Consider the following 17233-nt stretch of genomic DNA (forward strand, 5'->3'; position numbering starts at 1 on the left):
AGCATACAGAAGACTGCAAATATTGTGGCCTCCTCTGTAGTTGTCAGACACTTTTGTAGCCTGCCCTAAATCATGATTTATTTAGCAAGCACATCTATAAGGTGCCGAGTAACTAAGGATTCAAAACCAGACATACTTAGTGATAATAGTTCCATCCAGTCCAGTATCCTATGTCTGGCAATGGTCACTAGCAGATAATTTTGGGAAATATGTAAGAACAAGACAAAGACATGGTTGACTGACTTGGTTGGGACTTTGTGTTTAATGTATCTAGATGTATTTTTTTTCTTCCAATTGTTTTTGAATCCTTAAAAATTTTGGTATCTCCATTCTATGACAGTAAGTTCCACAAATTAATTACATTTTATGTGATAAAGTATTTTCTTGACTCAGTTTTAGGCTGCTTCTTGCTAATGTCATGGAAGGCCCACAGGTTTTAAACCACAGGAAAAACAAGGAATTACAGTCCTAAGTAACATTGTTTTCAGTTTTATTCATGAATCTAGATATTGCTCTCACATCTCCTCCCAATTGTCTCTTTTCCCAATTGATTTAAACTTCCTTTCTGCCAGGCCATTTTTCTTGCTGCTATCTTTTCCAGCTTCTCCATAGTCAGTCAGTCTGTCTGTCCATCTGTCTGCCCTCCTGTTAACATGGTAGTGTCTCTGCTCTTTGCACTGTCCGGTATGATTGTTGTCAGTACATCAGACCTCCTCTGATGACACAAGTAACCACAAGCCCTCATGATCTTCCACTTACTTGCTTTTGACTGTTTCTCAGTGCCCTAGTTCTGTTACCAGAATTGACCATACTAAGTGGGCTTTGTTCCTTCTTCATCCATTAAAATGCAGTTTGCATCCACACACACAAGTGTTCAATCGATTAATGGTGAAGCTAAGTAAAGGAATGTTATTTTATATCCATGATAATGAATTGATATAAATTCTTACTCTATTCTATGTGCATCATTGTTAGTTTCTTAAAGAAAACATGATTTCAAGTTCCACATTTTCATTTTCAGACCTGATTTCCAATAGGTATATGCATACATTTAAAAAAAAAAATTGGAAATTTACTGTTAGGATAAAGAAAGGAGTTTTATATATATATGCAAGTACATAAAATCTGTGGGATTGTAGTTTTTTACTTTGTATAACAACCATTTTCAGTCAAAATCAGTTGTACTGAATAGTGCTTTTTAAAAAGTTCTCATTCTTTACACAACTTGACCTTTCAGTTCCAGTTCTGCCAAAACTGTCGCTTTCATTCTAGTTCCTATTAAGAAAATATATAGCTTTCTGCTCTCATTCTAGTTCTCATTCACCAAAATAAAGTTCCAAAGTGACTCTGCTTTTGAGGGATTAAGCAATGATTGAGTCTCTGTCATTCCCGCCTCTGATGTTTGAGATCCAATGTGCATGTGGGTGCTGGCTCTCCTGCTTAAAAATGACCCCTCGCCATAGGAGAAGTGTCAGGGAGGCAGCCATCAGTTCTGTTCCACAGCAATCAGAGCTGGTGAACCTCCTGCAATGTTAGAAGCACGTCACAAGGATAAATACATAGGAGGACAGAAAACAAAGAAAAGGTGGAAGTGCACAGTAGAGACAAGAAGAAGATTTGCAAAAGTAGGATTTTTCTGAGCCCCTTCACCAGTAAATAATGATACGAGGTTGAGCACAGGCCAACACACAAATATTGATATGGATTCTGTATGGTTTCTTCAAGATATTTAGATTTTGCTGCACACTACTTTTTTTGATGGAAATTTCAGTAACCTTTTATTCCACTTCTTGAATTTTATCCCCTCTCTAGTTGTGAAATTAACTACACCTACTCCATGACACATTTTAGGCTCGGCCAGAATGGTATTCAGAAGGCTGCTTTAAGATAAACTTTCCTCACTTGGTGTTCAGAGCAGGCATTTCTGTCTTTTTATTGCACTGTGTTCTGATATGCATTGCATTTGCCAAAGCATCACCTTCTGCTGCACAGGGAAGGGGCAAGCAAAATACTTGAAACACTAGAGCTGATCTGTAATTATGCCCCAGTCCCTTTATGGAATGCTGATAGTAGAAATGTCCTGTATTTAAAAAAAAAAAGAGGTCTGTATTTTGTCATATTCCTGTGGTTGTTCATGAAGCTGATACAGCCCTTGAAATTTATTTTCCCAGCCCCCTGTCTCCTAAGAACATAAGTCTCCACATTTTCTGATGCTAGTGCATTGCATGCTCTTAAAAAATGGACATAGGAACCACATGCTGGGTCTTCAAATGTCAAAATGAAGATAATGAGTCTCAGTAAGTTTTCACACAATGGAACTGAGCATTACCAGTTCCCTTTTGGCTCTGGATCTTTGACTCCCCCCGTCAAAAAATAAATTTAAAAAATGAAGTTTCCTTTCCAATGCCCGCAGTATGCTTTTCAAAGCAAACTAAAATAAGTGCAAATGCACAGTGAAGTCAGGCACAGTTTCATGTGTTGAAGATAATATTAGTAAAACATATTTAATGTATTTTTTATCTTTCAAATGTCTTTTGTAATAGGACCTTGTGAGCCCTAAGACTTCAGGTTTGTTGTTGAATACTGTATTTATCCTTTCCCAGAGTGGTGACTATTTTAAGAAAGTGCTTTAAATTTTTTATTCTACTTTTCTCTGCTGTTTATTCATTTGTAGCTGTGTAAATTGGACTATTACCCAAACACCTTCCTCTACCATAGCCAACCCTCATGAAAATTTCCAAGTGTTTTGTGAGCAGTCATCCATTAAAACCTGCAACATTCTTGTCAGGTAGGTAAGTTGTGTTAGATGCCATTATAATACCCATTTTTCAGCTGAAAATCTTTAAAATCTTGACTCAGAAATTGTGCCAGTAAAAATGTATGCATTTCCTTAACAGTAACATATTTTTCTATGCTTGGTTTGAAAGGAGCTTGTAAAGGGATACTGATGCATGTAATGACTTGATTACTGTATACAAACACGTAACCTCATAATCTCTGGATGTAAATTACATGCCCATATTTGAAAATGTGTAATTTAGTAGTTAACTCGAGATCAACTGAAAAACCAAGAACATAATGCAGGAGACCTCACTTGCAGCCTTTTACTGTGCTATCACCTATAGATTATATTGACTAACTTGCAACAATTTTTCATCCCTCTTAATTCCTCTATAATCTGAGTTTCCTGCAGTCTGGAAAGTTTGCCATGATGTGATCAGATGTTTCTCTAATTAAAAAAATCTAAGAAACAAATTAGCAAAGTACAAATTTGATCTGAGTCCAGAGAATCTATCCACGTATGTCCCCAAATGTGCTTTTTTGCTGAAAGGCATGCAGCTTTTTTATACCATTAGAATTCTCTAATCTTGGCAAGATGTAGCACTGTTTCATTTCTTAGCTAATCTTTATAAATTACTCTTCAACTGCTAAACACTGAATCTTGACACTGAATCTTCATGGCAAAACATGACAGTTTTGCCATGAAGAGACAGAAAGACAGATGGATAAGGGTCAAGAAAATCAATTTCCTATTCAGCATCCATATACAGTATGAGTAAAATATAATCTACAAGATGCAGGCTTAAAAAGTTCCCTTGATTCTGATGGTAGGGCATACGAGATTTCCTATCATTAAAATAGGTAATACTTCTAAGACTTCTGTTGGGACTGAAAATGAAAGAAACTTTCAAAGTGGGGCAACTAGTTACAATGAAATAGCCAAAAACATGACTCAGGAACTGCCAATCTATGCAGAGAAATTCTCTGTATGTCCTTCAACTTGTTGCTGGATTTTGGTTAGTTCTGTAAATCAGCTACATTCTCCATAATATTATTATATCTGTACTTCCTGCACAGTTTTATTTCCCCTAATACTGTGTTGTAGATTTTATTTAAACTCTTTGAAAATTGTCATAATGTCCCAAATAAGCTAAATTCTTTATCAAAATGATAGTTTAAAAAATATATTCTATTAATTGAACTTTGTATATTTGCAGTGAGATAATCTCAGATGTGTGCCACAAGTGCAAATGTTCACTGACTGTAACTGGGCCTTGGACAAAAAATTTAGGAACTACAAATTTGTGAGAAACTTATTGCCAATGATACCTTTTGTATTTGTATTTCGGAAGTTGGGGAAATGCAAATCAAATAATTATTTCTGAAAAGAAAGCTTGGAGCAGAATCCATGAGAGCTGCTTTCTCTCATCTATGCAAGGCAAAATACTGTTATCGATCAGCCTATAACCATGTTGTAATATTCTATTATTGCAAACCTACCGCTGGGGAAAACCTAGAAGAGGGTGTTGTCTGGGTTCTTGAATTTGCAATGGGCTGCAACACTGATAGCCTGAAATTCTAGGGAAGATGACAAAACAGACAAACCAGTAGATCATTGGTCTTTCCCTGCAAAACAGCTCAAAGTCCACCTGACTTGATAGACTCAATGCTGATCATAGAGATGCTAACTTCTAGCATGGGGACACCAGGTGAATTGGAAAGTGTCTGTGAGTGCTTAAGAAGATTGCTCAGATAAGAGAAATTTGAGTTTATTAGGAGCGAGGGAGTCTTTGGAGGACGGAAGTATCTATAATATAAGGAATAGTCTCTACCATAACCAGAAGGAAACAGACTGCTGTAATGAATATTAAAAAGGCTTAAACTATGAGCTGGGGAAGGCATACAGCAAAAAGACAATTCAGCTAGGAATAATAGCAATACAAATGAAATTACTTTATGTATCCAATAACTAGAATTGAGACTGAAATTCAATTGCTTGGGTGATATGGGAGCAAAGAGGAGAGAAATCCAGTAAGGCAACAGAGGTCAGTGTAAATGATCCTTTCAAATCCAATAAAATAACAGGTCAGTAGTAAAGAGGTCAATGAAAATGACTTCATGAAATTAAAAACTGCAGACACTTATGAGTGAAGGTTCCAAGACTATCACAGTTAGCACAGCTTATATGAAAAGAGAAAGTAAAAGGGGGGAAGACATTTTTTATTTAGGCAGAGATGGAGAATTAGGATGGAGATAGGCGAGACAGGAGATAGGAGATAGGAGATTAGATTGAGATTCCTCTTGTCAATGAAGACTCTAAGACAAAAGAGTCTTTCTTCTGTTAGTTCCTTTTGCTCTCTTTCTCTCTCTCTTTCTCCCCCCTTCCTTCCTTCCTTCCTCTCTTCCTTCCTTCCTTCCTCTCTTCCTTCCTTTCTTCCTTCCTTTCTTCCTTCCTTCCTTCCTTCCTTCCTTCCTCTCTTCCTTTCTTCCTTCCTCTCTTCCTTTCTTCCTTCCTTCCTTCCTCTCTTCCTTCCTTCCTTGTCTCTCTTGCTCTCTATTTTCCTGTCTTCCTTTCCTTCTTTCCTTCCATTTCCCCCACGTAGTCCTGGAGCAGAGTAGTTTTCAGTGCTCAAATGGTAAAGCTGTGTGTGGAACAGTTATACCTACATGCAGTTCTTCACAGTTCTTCTTTTTTCTTGGAATCTTTTTACAGAGGACAGTAGTGGCAATGCAGTGTTCAGTCTGGACTGGATTTTTTTAGGAGTGTGTTGTTTTTCCTATCTTGTATATTCTTATCTTCCGTATCTTATGTATTTTGCAACACTAATTATCTACTGTGGAAAGATGGGGTGTGATCATTCCTTTGAAACGTTTCCACTGTGCTAAGAAAACAGCGTGATAACTGCATTTTATAACTACAAACTGCAAAGCTAAAAATTAACATGGATGTTGTTGAACCCAAGCCTTAATGCTTGAGTCATAGAGATGTGTAGATCAGAAAAAAATGGCTGTGGGCTTAAATTTGTTTTTTCATAAACTGTTTGGGAAAGAAATCTTTATTCACATTGAAGTTTACAGATAGAGAGGTACAAACATGGGAAAGCTAGCTTCAGTTTCTGGCAGTAAGCTTTGAGAATATTGCTCTTACCATCTGCGCAGGTTTCCATATCACTAACCTAGAATATAGTGTTTGGCAATCTTTATCTGATTTCACAAAAATGCAGGAGAAAAACCAGAGGAAAGGCAACTGACATACTTAGATCCACACCTACCTTGACCTAGGGAAAGATTAAACATTTCTGGTTCTAAGTGGATTTATGGAATTAATTAAACACTGGAGCAGGTTGCACAAGGAGCTTCTAAAACCTCAGTCCTTGGAGGCTTGGGGAATGTGACTGGACAAAGCCCTAAGCAATCTTGTCTAAATTCAGTGCTGACACAATTCTGAGAAGAAGGTTGGACTGAAAGAACCCCTAGATCCTATCCAATGTGTGTGAGTCTGGGACTGTAACATGAGATGAAGTGCTTACTGTATGAGGGAGGATATATGAATGATAAATGTCATAAGGAATGGTATGGAATAGGTTATACATTTACCTCTGTCTATTCTTTTTTTGTATTACCAGAACAAAAGTAGTAGTGTAAGTGGAAATATAAGTGATTATATGTATCATGTATATATATATGCAAATAAAAGACCACTAAAGGACAATACTTTTAAAAAAATTTGCTGTAAAGCTGAAAAACTCCCTGGTAGTAGACATTTGAAGAATATTTTTTTCCTAACTTGAAAGGATTTCCCTTTTCTGTGTGTCTTTTTAATATGTTTTTTTACTATGGTAATGTCATAAACACTTGCTTTAGGAAGTGATAGGTTAGCAGCAGGAATTAGGAAGGCATACTTCCCTTGCCCCCGCATCCCCTTTCTACAGCAATACAAATTAATGGGGCAAGTAAAAGCTGCTTTTTCTCTTCTCTCTATGGCTTGTTGTTGCTATGAAGCTGTGTAAGGTCAAAGAGTAGATCCCACAGCATTGCTGAGGGGTGGAAAAGAGAGCAGCGGACAGGGAGAAGGTGCTACATCTGTTGTATTGCTGGCTGCTGAAAACTGCTAAAGCAGAGGATCCAAGGGAAGGAATTATGATTCAGTTTAAAGACTTTCAAGGTCTTACAGTGGGCTTTCCTGTGCAATGCAGTTACGTGTCATATATTACGTATAGTTACATACCATTGCTTACCCAAAGTGAGATGTAGAACCCTGTTCATTACAAGAGAGTATCTGCTTTTCTCTGAAGTACTCAGCTTTGACCATGGTCAGATACAAAATACAGCATTTATCTTGAAGAGTGTAGTGCTTTCTGTGTTCCCAGCTATTGGAATGCCAAGCATGTTTTTTCCCATTTGCTGGTAGATCTCCTCAGGGCTGTAAAAAAGAAAAGATGTTTTAGAGATCTAAATATAAAGGAATGCAATTTTAACGTATTGTGTCATTAAGAAATTTAGGAGCTTTTAGACAGATTCTGAAGGTAGTGGAAAATGAGATGCAGTGTTGCATTAGACATGTTTTTAGTATTTTCTTCTTTTTGTAAAAGCTGTAATTTTCAGAGTTTAGAACGAATTTAATGTCCCTGGAGTTAGAGATTTTTTGTATCCATTGTCCATTAGGTGAATTACTAAGCCAAGAATGGAATCCATTTATAATGTATAAAATACTGTAAAATGTCTTAAAAACAGTCTAGGCAGGGAAGAAAGCATCAGCAGTCCATTAAATTTGAAGACAATGAGTTCTGAGGTTCTTCTTATAATCAGATAATGGGTTTTCGTGCTTTGATAAGAGGCATTAGATATAAGAAGATTTATTTAAAAGTTTGAATTCAATAAAAATTTATACAGAACTAATGCAAAATGCATTCTGTTTGACATTTGAGACAACTTTCAAAACAGTATTTTGCTTTAAAAAATCACTGTTACTTCAGTGATATTTATTATGTTTTAACACAAATTAATAAATAACACCTGAAATGATAGTGTCACTGTTATAGACTTTAAAGAGATCTGTCAGAATCCACCATAAACTTACGTTCTCATGGGATCATAGCTTGGACATAAAAATATGCTTTAGGCTAAACTCTTACCAGGGAAGATCACAGCAGCCGACATATTTGTTAACAATTAAAAGCACATTTTCTTTGCAGAGAATTCAAATTTTAAAGAGCGACTTTTACTGTTGAAAAATAACTGCATACAAAGAGAATGACCGATTCTAAGACTGCCTGAAGAAGGTTTCATGTTTCACAGCGTCTTGTTTAAGTCCATCCTTAGCTGTGCCCTTCTGCACAGCTCACCTGTGCTGAGTCTCTTCCAGCAGCGAGGTGGTGGTCCACAGGCACAGCTGTGGCCAGGACTACTTGACTGGAGCTGGTCATGACAGAACCTGTCCTTTAAAGCCATGCTGTTCTCAGATGCAACAGGTTATTTTTTGGGAAGAGGAATTCCCAAATTGTTCTCTCCAAGCAGCTGCAGAGGAAGGAAGGCCTCAGCAACATGTACCTTGGTCAGGGGTGGGACACTGTTTCCAAATATCTGATGAGGACTGGAAGACCTAGGGACAAACCTGAGGTATTGGGTTTGCATTTATTTTTACCCAGTGGCTAAAAACACACTAAGCAGAGGTATCTTAAATAGTTTTTCTGCAGTACTGACTCTTGGTTCCTCTGTGGTTTGGGGTGAATGTTTTCAAGCTTTTTATTCTTTTTACTCTGGGAAGAAGATCCATCTCCCACTAGGAATCTGTGAAAGTTACAGGCAAGGAAATAGTGGATATTTTGGTTTTGGTAATCCTAATGTTAAAAAAAGAAAAAAAAAAATTGGGTTGAAGTTAAAATGGAATTTTCCAAAACTTGTCAATGTAGCAAATGCATTTTAATGTTCAGTCAGCATAGATTAAATATGTTTCATTTTTGCTAATTCTATTTTTTCCAAATAATTTAGAAAGCATGTAAGCCATCCAAACATCATTGTTTCCCCTATTTTCTGTTTATTATTCCAACACAGCTTTGGCTAAATTCCACATGTTACTGTAGCTTTTCCCTCATTATCCTTATATTGCTTCTACTCAGATTTGAAAGGGTATTCTGACGATTTGTGCTAAACTACAAGTTGAAAACAATTACTATTTCTAGGATTTATTTTGGGCTGTTGAGCTGATCATGGGGGGTACAAGCCATGTAAATGGTATCTTTTGCAAAGCAGTGATTTGGGATAGAGAAGAGTCAAAAAATTCTAGAGTGAATAGCACCCTCAAGAGATATGTAGGAACTGAGATAATTCATGGAAGGCAACCAGGATGCAGGCAGTGGGTGATTTCCAGGATCCAGAAGCCACAGCTGAAACAAGATGTTACAACTATTAGGTGGTCCTTTCTTCTCTGCCTCTCCCCTGGGTTTCTGTGTTAACTTACCACATTCAGCTTCTACATTAGACAGTGTAGTAGATACACTTAAGCAATACGGCTTTCCTTTTTCCCTTTTTGACATTCTCCTCTTCATCCATGCCTTGCTCAGTTGAATTTATTTATTTTTTATTTTTTAATTCCTTTATTCCTGCAGTAGGGTGCTATACTAACAGTATTAATGTTGCAAAATCAGACTTTTTATGAAGATTTTTTTCATACCCTTACACACATATTTACAGTTTTCTGGCTCCTTCAGAGCTCTCATGATGCAGTGGATAAATAATACACATTTCATAGAAAACATTCATATATGTAAATTCACCCAAGAGTTTTAAATGACTCCTTGGGGTTAAATGACATGTCTGTCAATGACATTCATGTATGGGAAATTGCATGGATTTTAAAAAACACTCTCTATACTTATGTATATATAAACCAACAGCAGAGCTACCAATTAAATAATAACATGGGTGCCTCCAATATTTGGAATTAACAGGCATTTTAAACAGTACACTGCAACTGGGGACGTCTCAAGGACAATTGTGAAAATGGCACACACCATCAGTGGAGAGAATAGTGGTGACTCACCAGATTACTATGACACAGCAGTACCACGATTTGTGATACAAAGCAAATATATCAGATGAGATACTTCTGTTATATGGAGAAGGATGTTAGTGACTTCATACAAGGCAATGGAGAGAACTTGTTTGCATATTCCTTCTTGCTGTGGTCACCCATGCCCATAAAAGCAAACTGGGATAGAACAGCTACAGAGGAAGGCTATAGCAATGGGCAGGGGAGTGCAAAACCTCATTCAAGAAAAGGTAAAAGAAAACACTTTTCAGCAGAGAAAATGAAAAGCCATTTTCCCCAGATGTTTTAGCTAGATTTTTTCTGGTTTATTTGATAGCTATTTTTTAACTTATGGCTATTTTAACTACCTGTTTACATACTGAACATAGTTTGGAGTTGTTCAGTCACAGCAGTGGGGACAAGAACCCTTAGAATCTTTAAGATAGACTTTTAACATTTCTGAGAGAGATTAGTTGGTGAAGTTGCCCATGATAGCAAGACCCAGAATGGATATTCTGGGAAGGCTTTTCCACTCTCCTGTGTCTATGTTTTCAGCACTGGATGTAGAATAAAGGACTAAGCCAGGGGTCCCTTTTAGCTCTCTAGCCAGGGCTCTAAAGCAGATTATAGGAGCTTGGGAAGTTGCTGCTAACTGTCCCTAAGAGTCCACATGACATTTGGGCACAATGTGGGAGAAAACAGTGTGCTCCACTCCCTCCCACTATCTGCTGGAGAAACAGGGACTACCTACAGCATCTTAACATATCCTGGGATCTCCTACATGCAAGAGACGGTGAGCTCCCCATCAGAGTGTTTCATCACAGTTTATACTTCATGGCTAGAAAAAAATAACACTTGCTTCTTTGAAGATTGCTAGTAACAGCTTTTAGGTCTCTGGCTTCCTTTTTTGGTTCTGTTTTCTATTATATAGGGTGTGTTATGAAGATTAGAAAGCAAAGACAGGAGGAAACCATGGTAATTCAGGCAACACTTGTGAATCCTGGATAACATTTCCTCTATAATGCACGCTGTTTTAAAACTAATGCTTTAACACAACATTTTTTCTTTGCTCTTATGATTCGGTTACAGTGATACTACTTGTGTTATGATTTAATATGTTCAAGTGCCCTGGATCAACAACCTTCCAACTAAGAGAAGTGGCAAGTCTTACAATAACACACAACAGAGGCAAAAAAGAGTATGCTCTGCTTTTGGCTGTCCTAACGTAGCAAGAAGAAGATTCAGAAATTAGAGTATGCTTATGAAGACTTTTCCTTTTAGCTTCTCATAGGCACTGTGTTGGTAGCCTCACACTTTGTCTCTGAGTCTGGACAGCAGGTGCCTCTTGCGGAAGGCAGCGTGCCACCAGCCCACCACTGGAGGAGTACAAACCCCAGCTGTGCCTCTGAGAGTCACTGCCACCTCTTCTTCCCTTCCTTCCCAGGAAAGCACCAGCAGTCTAGTGAGCCAGAGCTGCAATGCTTCAGTGAAAAACTATAACATGTACCATAAAGTGACATTTGGACACTTAAAGGCGTTAGCTACAATAAATTCCTGCTCCCTGACCTTTACTTTTACTGATGTTCAGGTACAGACCTCTAGGTCGTCTACAGCCCAATCTGGGGTGGGAAGGGGCAGGGGGTGAAGAGGAGTTACCCTCCAAAATGTTGGTGGGAGAAAAAATAAGAGTAGGACTTCTACCTCTTAATGTTTAAAGTTTAGTAGCACAAGATTTTAAGTGTTAATAAAGCCAAACTTTGTGAGACCTACAAGACATTAGGAGATAATGCACATACCATTTTCCTTTTTGAGAAGGAGATGAAAAAGGTAATGAACTGCATACATTAGATGTTCATCATATCATTTAATGTACACTGTGTTAAGATACTATGCTACTGCAGTGCTGAAGGTGCCATAAGAACCTCTGTAGGTTATTGCTCAAAAGGTTCAGTACATTTAAGTTATGTTTTATCCTTCAATCTAGTTGTGAGGCTAAATTCCAGAACTCAATGTCCTTGGAGGTCTTTAAGCTGCCTCCCATACTCCATTTAGCCATTTGCCAGACAGACTTTCTACAAAGATCTATCAAGCCTAGAGACAAAACACTGTGGGAACAGACATGTGAAACACAGTCTGAACAAAATAAGTAATATTATTCTTTTTGTATATAAAATAATAAAAATTTACAGAAAGCAACATCAAGTTGGGTACATATACAAGACTATACTTAATCTTTTTACTAGATGATATAGGTCTCTATATGGAAATGTTTCCCTTCAGCTTCTTTCTGTCGGGTTTTTCATCCCCAAAACCTTTTTCAGCAGTGCTCTTTGAAAACTCTGTCAGACTGATACATTTTTTCTGCTTTCCTTATTTTCTCTCCTTTCACTGAAACAATATCCTCTTATATGAGCAGGCTTCAGATGGAAGAAAATGAAGGTTTGCCAGAATCCTTGTGACATAATTGGAACAATTTGCGCTACTTAATGTGGGCTTTACAAGATGCACAGACTCTTTTTTCTTTTATGTATAGCCTACTATTACTCCCCAGTGTAAGGCAAGATGTTATGATACAAATTGAAAAATGGTGCATCTACTGTTGCTTCAAATAAAACTCAAAAGAAAATGTAATTTGATAACTTCAGAAGATATGCTGTTTTCTCCTTTTTTAGGTAAAGCAGACCATTGCACTGACTGTATGCATTTAAAGCACATGCAGAAGTAGATTGTCAGTGTTCAAGGCCTGATTCTCAGTTATACGCAATTCTGTCTCTGCATGTTTTCCTGCGCAAGTTGTATGTGGAAGATATAAAAACGCAATGTGGTAACCATTAAGAGTGTTCATAACTATGGTCTTACATTGTTGTGGCGGATTGAATTTGGCTGGACGCCAGGTGCCCAGCAAGCTGCTCTATCACTCCCCTCCTAGGATGGACAGGGGAGAGAAAATGTAACAAAAGGCTTGTGGGTCGACATAAGGACAGGGAGATCACTCAGCAATTACCATCAAGGGCAAAACAGACTTGACTTGGGGAAATTAGTTTAATTTATTACCAATCAAATCAGAGTAGGATAATGAGAAATAAAACCAAATCTTAAAACACCTTACCCCCACCCCTCCCTTCTTCCCTTTAACTTTGCTCACCTCCTCCCCCGAGCAGCGCAGGGGGGCGAGGAATGGAGGTTGCAGTCAGTTCATCCACATTGTCTCTGCTGCTCCTTCCTCCTCAGGGGGAGGACTCCTCACACTCTTCCCCTGCTCCAGCGTGGGGTCCCTCCCACGGGAGACAGTCCTCCATGAACTTCTCCAACATGAGTCCTTCCCATGGGCTGCAGTTCTTCATGAACTGCTCCAGTGTGGGTCCCTTCCACAGGGTGCAGTCCTTCAGGAACAGACTGCTCCAGCGTGGGTCCCCCACGAGGTCACAAGTCCTCTCAGCAAACCTGCTCCAGCCTGGGCTCCTCTCTCCATGGGGTCACAGGTCCTGCCAGGAGCCTGCTCCAGTGCAGGCTCCCCATGGGGTCACAGCCTCCTTTGGGTGCATCCACCTGCTCTGGTGTGGGGTCCTCCACGGGCTGCAGGTGGATATCTGCTCCACCGTGGACCTCCATGTGCTGCAGGGAGACAGCCTGCCTCACCATGGTCTTCTGCATGGGCCTCAGGGGAATCTCTGCTCCAGCGCCTGGAGCACCTCCTCCCCTCCTGCTCCACTGCCTTGGTGCCTGCAGGGCTGTTTCTCTCACATACTCTCACTCCTCTCTCTTTGGCTGCTGCTCCGCAGCAGGGTTTTTTTTCTCCTTCTTAAATATGTTAACACAGAGGTGCTGCCACTGTCACTGATGGGCTCCGCCTTGGCCACCGGTGGGTCCATCTTGGAGCTGGCTGGCATTGGCTCTGTGGGACACAGGGGAAGCTTCTGGCATCTTCTCACAGAAGTCACCCCTGTAGCCCCTCCTGCTTCCAAAAACTTGACATGCAAACCCAATACAATTGTTAACACTTCCCTCAAAATGGAATTATTTAAAGAAAGTGATCCTCCTAGTTGCAACTGAGGAACTGAGGTAGGGAAAAATCGAACAATTTGCAGTTACTCTTTAGTTGCAGTTTGGCTGCACTGCTGTTCTTCAGAAACTTTTTTATACTTGGTCATCTTTCAAATAAATGTATTTACTTCATCAGTTTGATGCAGCTACCAATGCTGTTTTGCCCTATTAAACACAGGCTGCTTTTTTGAAAATTACTCAAAATACTTTGGGAAACACATATTTTGTGGCCTAAGAGCCTTTTTAAAACCCTGGATAAAAACGCTATAACTGTATCATCAAGGTAAGTAAATTCCTTCTACATATCATAATTGAACTGATGAAAATATAATTGCATAAGGTGTGAGTTTTGTATAGAGGTCTTTTTTATTACAGGTCACCTTTATAGCTGCTCCCATCATCTGTACTAACACTTAAATAACGACAGTGGGTCTATTGTTGCATAATTGCATGTTGCCAAGTAGAATAATAAACACATAACGTGACTTTTGCACACAGCAGATCCAGAGATTAATTTCAGTCTTTAGTTCCTTCTGGCAGAATGTCTGCCAGTGCTGTAGGCAAATTATTCCAACAGCAAATGGATGCTGATCCAGGAAAAGCCTGGTTTAGCTGCATGGCAAAACAACCAGGATTTAAACAAGTAGTAACAGTTTAGTTTAAAAGTTTAGGCAGTGCTACTTAACCTTAACTAGGTTCCTTCTAATTACTACAGCTACCTTTTAAGCGTGAGTGAATGATCAAGTATCATGTTGACTAGGGGCATTTGACTTTTCATGAAAACAAAAACCTTATCAACCAAGCATTCACATATAGTCACTGCAACTATGGTAGAGATCTGCTAGACAGATGAGATATACCAGCATATGTGATGAAAACTAGGGAAGAGAGACTGTTATTAAGCTTTAAGAATGAAAGAACAGAAAAATATTTTAGCTGTGGTAGAGTTATTGTAATGCAGTAGTAATGATTATTAGCAGTATTGTGTCTTAAAAATGCCTTCCGCCTGCTACAGGGTAAAATATGCAGTGCAATGAGTTATGTAGCCATGCTATTTCTGAAAACTTAAAATGTTGTCATTTCTGTGGTATAAATAATCACTTCCTTTAACCCTCCAATCTCAGTTTCATTAGTAGGGAGAGAAAGAAGCCCCTTCTAGACCAAAGCAGGGGTACTCCCTGCCTTGTGTTCAAGAGTGACTGGCAATTCATGTTTTGAGGGAGAGTGTTAAAACTGGGTAAGCAGATAGTGACATTTTATTCAGTACTTTCTCCCAGATTCTATCAAACTGCAGCTTGCGGACTTCTTAATCAAAAGGTAATATCTGCATATTTGTTTATAATAGTCTGTTGATTTTTTCCATTCATTTCTTTAATTAATGGAAAAATTCTTAATTTTTTCTTAATTCCTTTTTGACCATAATTGTATTTTAGGCATCTCATTAGGCAACATCTGATGGTAGAATTCCACAGGTAAATTGTGTGTTGTAAAAAGGTAGTTACTTTTGCTTGTTTACAGCATGTTATTTCAAAATTGCACAGGGTTTTCCTGTTTCTTCTATAATGAGAGGTGGTGCATAATCATTCTTTTGTTACATTCTCCAGGCATTAATTTTATCAACCTTTATAATAATGTCCTGTCTGCTGCATGTTTTCCAAAATGGCCTAACTTACTTATTTTATCTCATGGGGAGACATCTCAGATTTCTGATCACCTTTACTGCACTTTGTGTCATTTCCTGTTCTACTATCTTCTTTAAAGGAGGAGTGTAGGACCAGAAGCACTCTACAATCAACATGTGACCTTGCCAAGGATTTATAGACGCATTTTCCATTTTCTGTTCATGTCCTAATAGTTCCAACATTTTATTTGCTTATTTGGTTGCTGCAGAGTACTGAATTGACATTTTCAGAGAATTACCCAGAATGACACCGAGTGCTAACAGTCAATTCAGAGGCCATCACTGTGTAAGAGCTCAACACTATGCCCATCATTCTTTGTTACAAATGGAAATACTTACAAAAATAAAAGTGGTTGCAAATCTTTTGAATTTTTTTAATGAATTAATTGATCCCCATTAAAATTAAGGCAATTAGAAAACTAATATCATAGAATCATAGAATATCTCATGTTGGAAGGGACCCATAAAGATAATCAAGTCCGACTGCCAAGATTCTGAATTTAACATTACTTTCTGTTACTAAAACCAACTTAAAATATTTTTTGTTGTAGTAATCAAACTGGTTTTAGTTATGCTGAAAAAGTACAGCCTAACAAGCTTAGAATCTATATTACACACAGCTTCTTTTTAATTTTGTGACAGTGGAAATAAAGTGCTAAATTTGTGTTGACAGTGATAACTGGAGAAAAGAAATCTCTATGCAGGCATATAACTTTCTATTAATTTGTTTTTCTCAGGGGCTACAACATTTTGGCTTTGTCTATGGCAGGATCAATATTACTGTTAAAGAACATCAGATGTAGTTTGGTAAGGACAGATAAACCACCAATTTAAGAAGAATCTAATGCAGCAGTGATATGAAAGACAACTTGAATATGCATTACAAGGCTACTGTCCACACCTGGTCTTAAGAAATTATTTATCAGATTATATCCCTCTGGTTTTCATTCTCACTGCCAGAATGAAGGTCTCTAGGACTTTCTTTGCTGTCTACAGGGTTTTTTTTTTCAGATAAATGATCAGTAAAATCATGCAAGACTGTTTCTCTGCTGCCCAGTCCTGTCTTGGCAGGGACCGTTGGCTGCTTCTGTGACAGAAAGTCCTAATCTTCAAGAGATTGTAGGAATAATGCAGCTAGATTCAGTGGAGTAACTCATTAGGATTGAATTTAAACACATGTGCAGTGTTTTTATTGGACTGGGGCATGCATACTGAATAATAAAAGAGACAATGTGGACTAGAGAGCTACAAAGGTATTTAAAATATGAAAATATTAATTTATCCCCTGACAAAATGAAAATTTGCATGATTCTTTCCACACAGTCTTGTTGCTGTGCTCTGTGATCCAAATCATGTTGTCAAGTGGCCTATTTAATGCAACACAAACTTCAACACGTTTGACTATGCATGTATCCCACGCATTCAGCCATACCAAATGAGACTTCAGCATATGGTAAGACCAGAACTAAAACTAAAAATGACTATAAAGAGAATACGATATAAATTCAAAGTAGTGTGATGGATAAATAAATTAAAGTTATAATACAGTTAAAATAATTAAAACATGAGTGTGGCAGATCAAAACTCCCCTGACAATTACCATTACATACATTCAAAACAATCTAGTTGTGGGCTTGGCTTTCTACACTTTGACTTGGGCTATGGTCCTGGGAATTTGGGGGACATTTTTCTGGCAC

The sequence above is a fragment of the Ciconia boyciana genome, chromosome 4, assembly GCF_034638445.1.
Source record: "Ciconia boyciana chromosome 4, ASM3463844v1, whole genome shotgun sequence".
NCBI lineage: Eukaryota > Metazoa > Chordata > Aves > Ciconiiformes > Ciconiidae > Ciconia > Ciconia boyciana.